This window comes from Herpailurus yagouaroundi, unplaced genomic scaffold (genome assembly GCF_014898765.1).
Source record: "Herpailurus yagouaroundi ecotype Mexico unplaced genomic scaffold, PumYag 165, whole genome shotgun sequence".
Taxonomy (NCBI): domain Eukaryota; kingdom Metazoa; phylum Chordata; class Mammalia; order Carnivora; family Felidae; genus Herpailurus; species Herpailurus yagouaroundi.
Genome location: NW_024412406.1, coordinates 5,077,001 through 5,083,001, shown reverse-complemented (window position 1 = coordinate 5,083,001; position 6,001 = coordinate 5,077,001).

Sequence of the window (6,001 nt, the reverse complement as noted above, 5' to 3'; positions counted from 1 at the left end):
AAGAGGCTATTAGAAGACATGACAAAGATAAACGGGTACCTTGTCTATTCCCCAGCGCAGAGGGACAGGGTGTCTGAAGGAAGGAACGAAGAAAACTAAGTGCGTCGGGGAGAATAGTCAGTCACTTGCATCCATGTCCTTTCTTTCATATGTCATCCTTTGAGGTGAGCACCGTCCCATGTTCCCGGAGGAGTAGACCGAGGTCGACAGAGTGGCTAAGCTCACCTGCCACAGGTTAAATGGTGGGCAAGTGGCGTTGCTGGGATTTAAGTTCTGGTGTTCGACACCAAGCGAGCCTGCAGCCGGCCCGCTCCCCACGCTGACTCCGCAGGGCCTTCTTCCCGCGGTTCCTCCCCAGGGATGTGTCTCCTGGGGCCTTGCTAAACGAAACTCAGGAGGGCAATCGCTTTGCCTCATGTCTTCGTCAGTAAAAGGAGACAGATGAATTCGGTGAGCTCAGACTCCTGGCTGTAACCGTTTGTGAAGCCCGAAGGATTTCAGGAGAGGCGGTGGGGTGACCTAGACTCCAGACGAAGTTAGTCATGGTGGAAAACTTCCCTCCTCATCAGTTCCAGACACACATAGTGGTATTTAGTTTCTGAAAACTGACTGGGAATCGGGCACTAGTCCCCACGCTCTTCAGCTGCAGTTCTACTGTTTTTAGAGGGAAATAGAGTGCCTGGCACGTTAAAAGATTAGTTGTTATCTGGGAGATCAAAGAGTGAGTGGAAGCCAGCGTTGTACGTATGGGGAAAAGGGAAGGAGCTGTGTACAGAGGAACAGAAAGACACATTTGTACATAACAGAATTTTAAATATTTACTACCAGGATCATGTGGCGAAGTCTGGATTTTTTTTTTTTTTTTTTTTTTTAAGCAAAGAAAGATCTAGTTTCGGTGGGTTGGTTAAATGGCTTCCTTTGATGTGGCTGCTTTGTTGACCCAGATACGCAGCTCCTCAGAGGCTGTTTTGTGGAAGGCAAGAAGCGAAACTTTAACGCCGCTGCCTGTTTCTCTTTTCTGAGAAGAGGGAGACCCAGAGTAGATGATCTTTTGTATCCAGGAGGCTGTTAATTAGTCTTAGAATATGTAACGGAAGGTCTGGGGCTCAGCTGGGCGTGCAGAACGGGATTGTACAGCATGTTCAAATGAGGAGTTTGGGAAGCAAGTGTGTTCAGAGGAAGAACATTGCGGGTGGACGCCTGCGGTTCAGCTGAGATGCTTAATATTCAGTTCTAACTTTTTCCTGCAGCGACATCTGTTACCTTCATGAATGCTCTGTGTGAATGATTTCCAGGGACATTCAAAAGGTGGGGTCTGAATCACCATAGAACAGGAAAGAGAACAGTTGTAGGAGCCAAGAAGACAGCGAGATGGATGGTTTAAGGAGCAAGAGCCATGCATGCCGAAGGTCCCTGGCACTCCACAGATATCTTGGGACAACCTTGGACTTGCACTGTATATGGGTGCCATTTTGCTGAAATTGAAGAGAACACGACCTTCGTTGATTGTAAGGTCTTGAGTGTGGGGAGCATCGCGAAGGCAAGGAGAGAGGGGCATTTGATTTACAAAGCAGAGTGAAAGCAGGGCCCACAGTACGCATGGCTGCTTTATTTCAGGACTCAGTGGGAAACCACTGGTGCCAAGGGATATGAATATTTAACATTTTCTCAAGGAAACAGTCAATCTGTTAGTTCTACCCTTCCCCATTTAACAAGATGTGGATGATAAGCAAGTGAAAGACACTGGGGACAACTGAAGGTCACTGGATCCAACTAGTTATGAAAAAGAATGAAGTGAGAAGCGCCAGGGGATTGAATACCGTGGAGGAAAAAAAAAACGCTAATAATAATTGTAACTGACAACAAGGATCTCAGAACCAAAAACGTGTCGTTTTCAAAAGCTTCCCAGTAATTAATGAGTAATGGATTAAAGGAGAGAGCGGGGAGTATGTTGTTTGTTTGTTTGTTTGTTTGTTTTATAGGAAAATTATTTTTACTGGGCTGATCAGTAGCGGTAATTCCCTATGCATTCTTTCTTCCCTCTGTCTGCTGGCCGGCTCCACTTAATTGAGTCTCTCTTCAGTTACTATGCTAGTCTTCATTCAAGAGTTAGTGGAGTTTTTCATCCAACATTGTCTGTGATCCTAATATAACATAACACGTCTTCATTGGGACTGGGGTTAATGTAAACTAAGTTAATGAAGATAGCTATGAGTTTTCAGTAAACCCTCATATGGAAGGACCCACTGATCCGGCTCATGTCTGGTTAATCATCGTTCAGTGGAAACTCCGTAGTTTTCCAATGTAGTATAATTGGAGAGTTTAAATCTCCTTCTTTCCTCCACCCCCAGCCTGGTACATGATATTACCTAATACCTTTTACTAGGAAGCTCAAAGCAATATTATTGAATAATTATGAAACCAGTAGGAAATAGGTGAATATTATATTACCAGTTGTGGAAATGGAAAGGCCGATATTATAAACTCAAACCGAAATCCTTATCTACCCCCCTTCTCACCCTCTTGCTCTGTATTTGTAGTTCATCAATTTTGTCATCTGTCCAGAAACCCAAGAGTTGTCTTTTCATGTCTGTACCTCTGATCCCCGACATCCTATCAGTTGCCAGATCCCTTCTGTTCTACTATCTGCTTGTGTCTGGAATTAGCATCTGTTCTTCCTACTCCCTCTGCCCTGGTCCAGCGCTCATCACATCCAAACTGGTCTCTGGCCTCTGGTCTCAGCAGCCCCTAGTACAAATTCGAAGTGCCTCAGATTGGAGTCTCTCGGTGACCTCCCATTGGATCTGCACATGTCACCTGTGTCACCTGGAAGGTTGGGTGCTTAAGGGAACAGAGCAAAATCCATCTGATTCACATTTGTGCTGCCAGAACATAGCATAGAGACTGGAACATTGGCTCCACATAAGCCTCCACCCATCCATCATCCACCCTTTCCACATATGTTTATTGAGGTCCTACTATGTGCAGCTACACTCTAGGTGAATGAGACTATGTCAGTGAATAAAACAGATACTGCTGCCTTTGCATATGTTCCTTCTTACCCTGATGCATATATTTAAGCTTTTATAAACAGGTTTTGTAAACATATGGAGTCAAACATATCTGTGTTTCCTTTATGATTTGTACTTTTTGTGTATTGCCTAAGACATTCTTTGGTTCTAAACCATAATAAAAAATCTTGCATAGCGCAATTATGATTAAGAACTCAGGCCTTGCGGTGGCTGGGTGGCTCAGTTGATTGACCATCCGACTCTTGATTTCTGCTCAGGTCAGGATCCCAGGGTGGTGGGATTCTCTCTAAGATTCTCTCTCTTTCTTTCTCTTCCCCACACATGCTCTCTCTAAAAACAAATAAACAAAAATCCCCTCAGGCCTAGAGTACAATGACCTGAATTCAAATTCCATCTTGTCCACTAAAAGCTGGGCAACTCAGCTTAGGATTCTGTGCTTTAGTTTGCTCATTTGTACAAATAAGAGCATTTAAGGGTATTTAACTTGTGGAGTTGTTGTGGAGATTAAATGAGCTAATACAATGACATGCATATAGAGTTGTATCTGATGAGTTGTAATTTGTACTATTATTCTGTTATGTTCTTTTTTATCATCTCTCTGATCAATTTGAAATTTGTTTTCATTTACAGTGTGTAAGTTGGGAATTCAATTTTATGTTATTTTTCATATGGAAAACCAATTGTCACTGAATCCTTGTTTCTACTTTTTCAATGGTTTCTCTTTGCTCCTAGAATCACAGTACAATTCCTTATTTTAATCTTTGCTGTATAGGATCTGCCCCCCACCTGCTTACAGAGATCCCTTTTTATACCCTCCATTGTTGTGCTATTGCTGCCCTTGCCTCCTGTGTGGTCCTGGAACATACCAGCCTCTTCCTCCCCAGGGCCTTTGCACTTACTGTTTTCTCTTGTTGGAATGTTTTCCTCCCCAAGTTTTATAGGGCTGCTCCAGGTCATTCAGGCCTTGCCTAACCACCCAGTATAAAACATATCATCCCTCCCATCCAAACCTAGGCACTATTTCATCAGCATTACCTTAGTCCAACTTATTCATTTTATTCATCACATTTATGATCTGAAATTTGTTTTGATAAATCACTTCTTCCTCCACTGAAATGTAAGCTCCATGGGAACAGCAGGCCTTGCCTGTTTTAATGTATTGCTGTATCCTCAGAATCTAGAATTGTGCCCAGGAAATAGTAGGTACTTAATAATTACTTTATGGGGTAGCCTGTGCTTTTCTTCTGACCAAAAAAGGCTTGGTTTTGAAAAAGATTATTCTGAGTATAATGAAGTTTGATTTGAGGTATCACAGAGATAGTTAGGACGGGAACTGTATGGACAAGGGCAAGGGTGATGGAGAATGAGAAATGCAGGAGGCCCGGCAGGTTGTATTGCCTCAGGTCTACTTGTGGGAGAAGAGCTTGGTTTGTTTGCTGGGAGCGCTGGTGCTGGCCATGCTGCACGCTCCGTGCCTGGAACACTTGTTCTCTGGCTTATCCTTCTGGCTTCACCTGAACTGTAACCTGTTCCCAGAAGCCTTTCCGGACCCCTGCATCTAGAGTCCATCTCCAAGGACTTGTTACAACTGGCTGAGGTATTGAGTTACTGGGCACCCTGAAAATTTAAATATGTATGCCAAGCCTTTAAAGGTAAGCATTGAGGCCATTCGACGTTTATTTATTTTTGGGACAGAGAGAGACAGAGCATGAACAGGGGAGGGGCAGAGAGAGAGGGAGACACAGAATCGGAAACAGGCTCCAGGCTCCGAGCCATCAGTCCAGAGCCCGACGCGGGGCTTGAACTCACGTACCGCGAGATCGTGACCTGGCTGAAGTCGGACGCTTAACCGACTGCGCCACCCAGGCGCCCCGCATTGAGGCCATTCGAAGGGGAACTCCAGGTTGGGGCTCCTGGGTGGCTCAGACTCCCGATTTCGGCTCAGGTCCATGATCTCACGGTTCCTGAGATAGGTCCCTGCAAGGATCTGTGCTGGCACCGTGGAGCCTCATGGGGATTCTCCCTCTCCCTCACTCTCTGCCCCTTCCCCATGAACTCCAAGGAGGCAGGAGTTTTTCTTCAATCGTTGCTGGTTTCAGCAGCTGGCACATAGTAAGTGCTCAGTAAATATTTTCCGAATGAATCAATACATGGTTTTTCTATAGTTTCTTTTATTTTCCGGTTAACTTGTTTTCTACTTTGAGGCTGCAATTTATCTATCATCTGTCTATCCATCCATCCATCCATCCATCCATTTTATGCTGGACCTGAGCATTTAAAGCTGTTTGCTTTGAATGACTTGTCTGCTTTACAAGACAACTGCCAGGTTGTAGGGCTGCTCCTCTACATGTCAGATGCTTCCCTTCCTCTCCCGGCTGCTGCTTTGCAGGCCGGTCTAACTTGGAAGACATTCCTACTTTGTTACTCCACTGTCTCTTCAGAAATTCGCAGTCACAGAGAGGCGTAGGGGAAGAGCTCAAGTGTAAAACTCTCAGGGTTTATACATGCTAGTCCAAGGCAGGCTCACTGGACTACAGTTGATAGAGAAGTGTGAGAATTCAAGTGAGATCAAACATTTATTTAGTGCTTGCTGTGTGCAGGAAACTGTGGTATGTGCCACGGGGGACACTTCAAAGCTCAAATGTGCCCCATAGGGCAAATGAGGCTGGGGGGAAAGAGTCACCGCACTCCAGGATGATCACGTTTTGAGATGACCTCAGGACATACAGATGGAGACATCTCAGAAGAAGATGTTGGCTTTGGAGCACCCAAAGGCCAGCCTGGAGATTTTAGGAATTATCTAGGATGAAAACAAATATTCGCAATGGTGACCTTCCAGGAAGGTCCTGAATCATTAACAAAAATAAAACGAATCATAGTGCAGGTTGTATTTACAGAAGTAGAAAGATGGACCAATGAACAATTTTTTTTTAAACAATGACAAAAAAGAGTGGAGTATATCTGGCTCA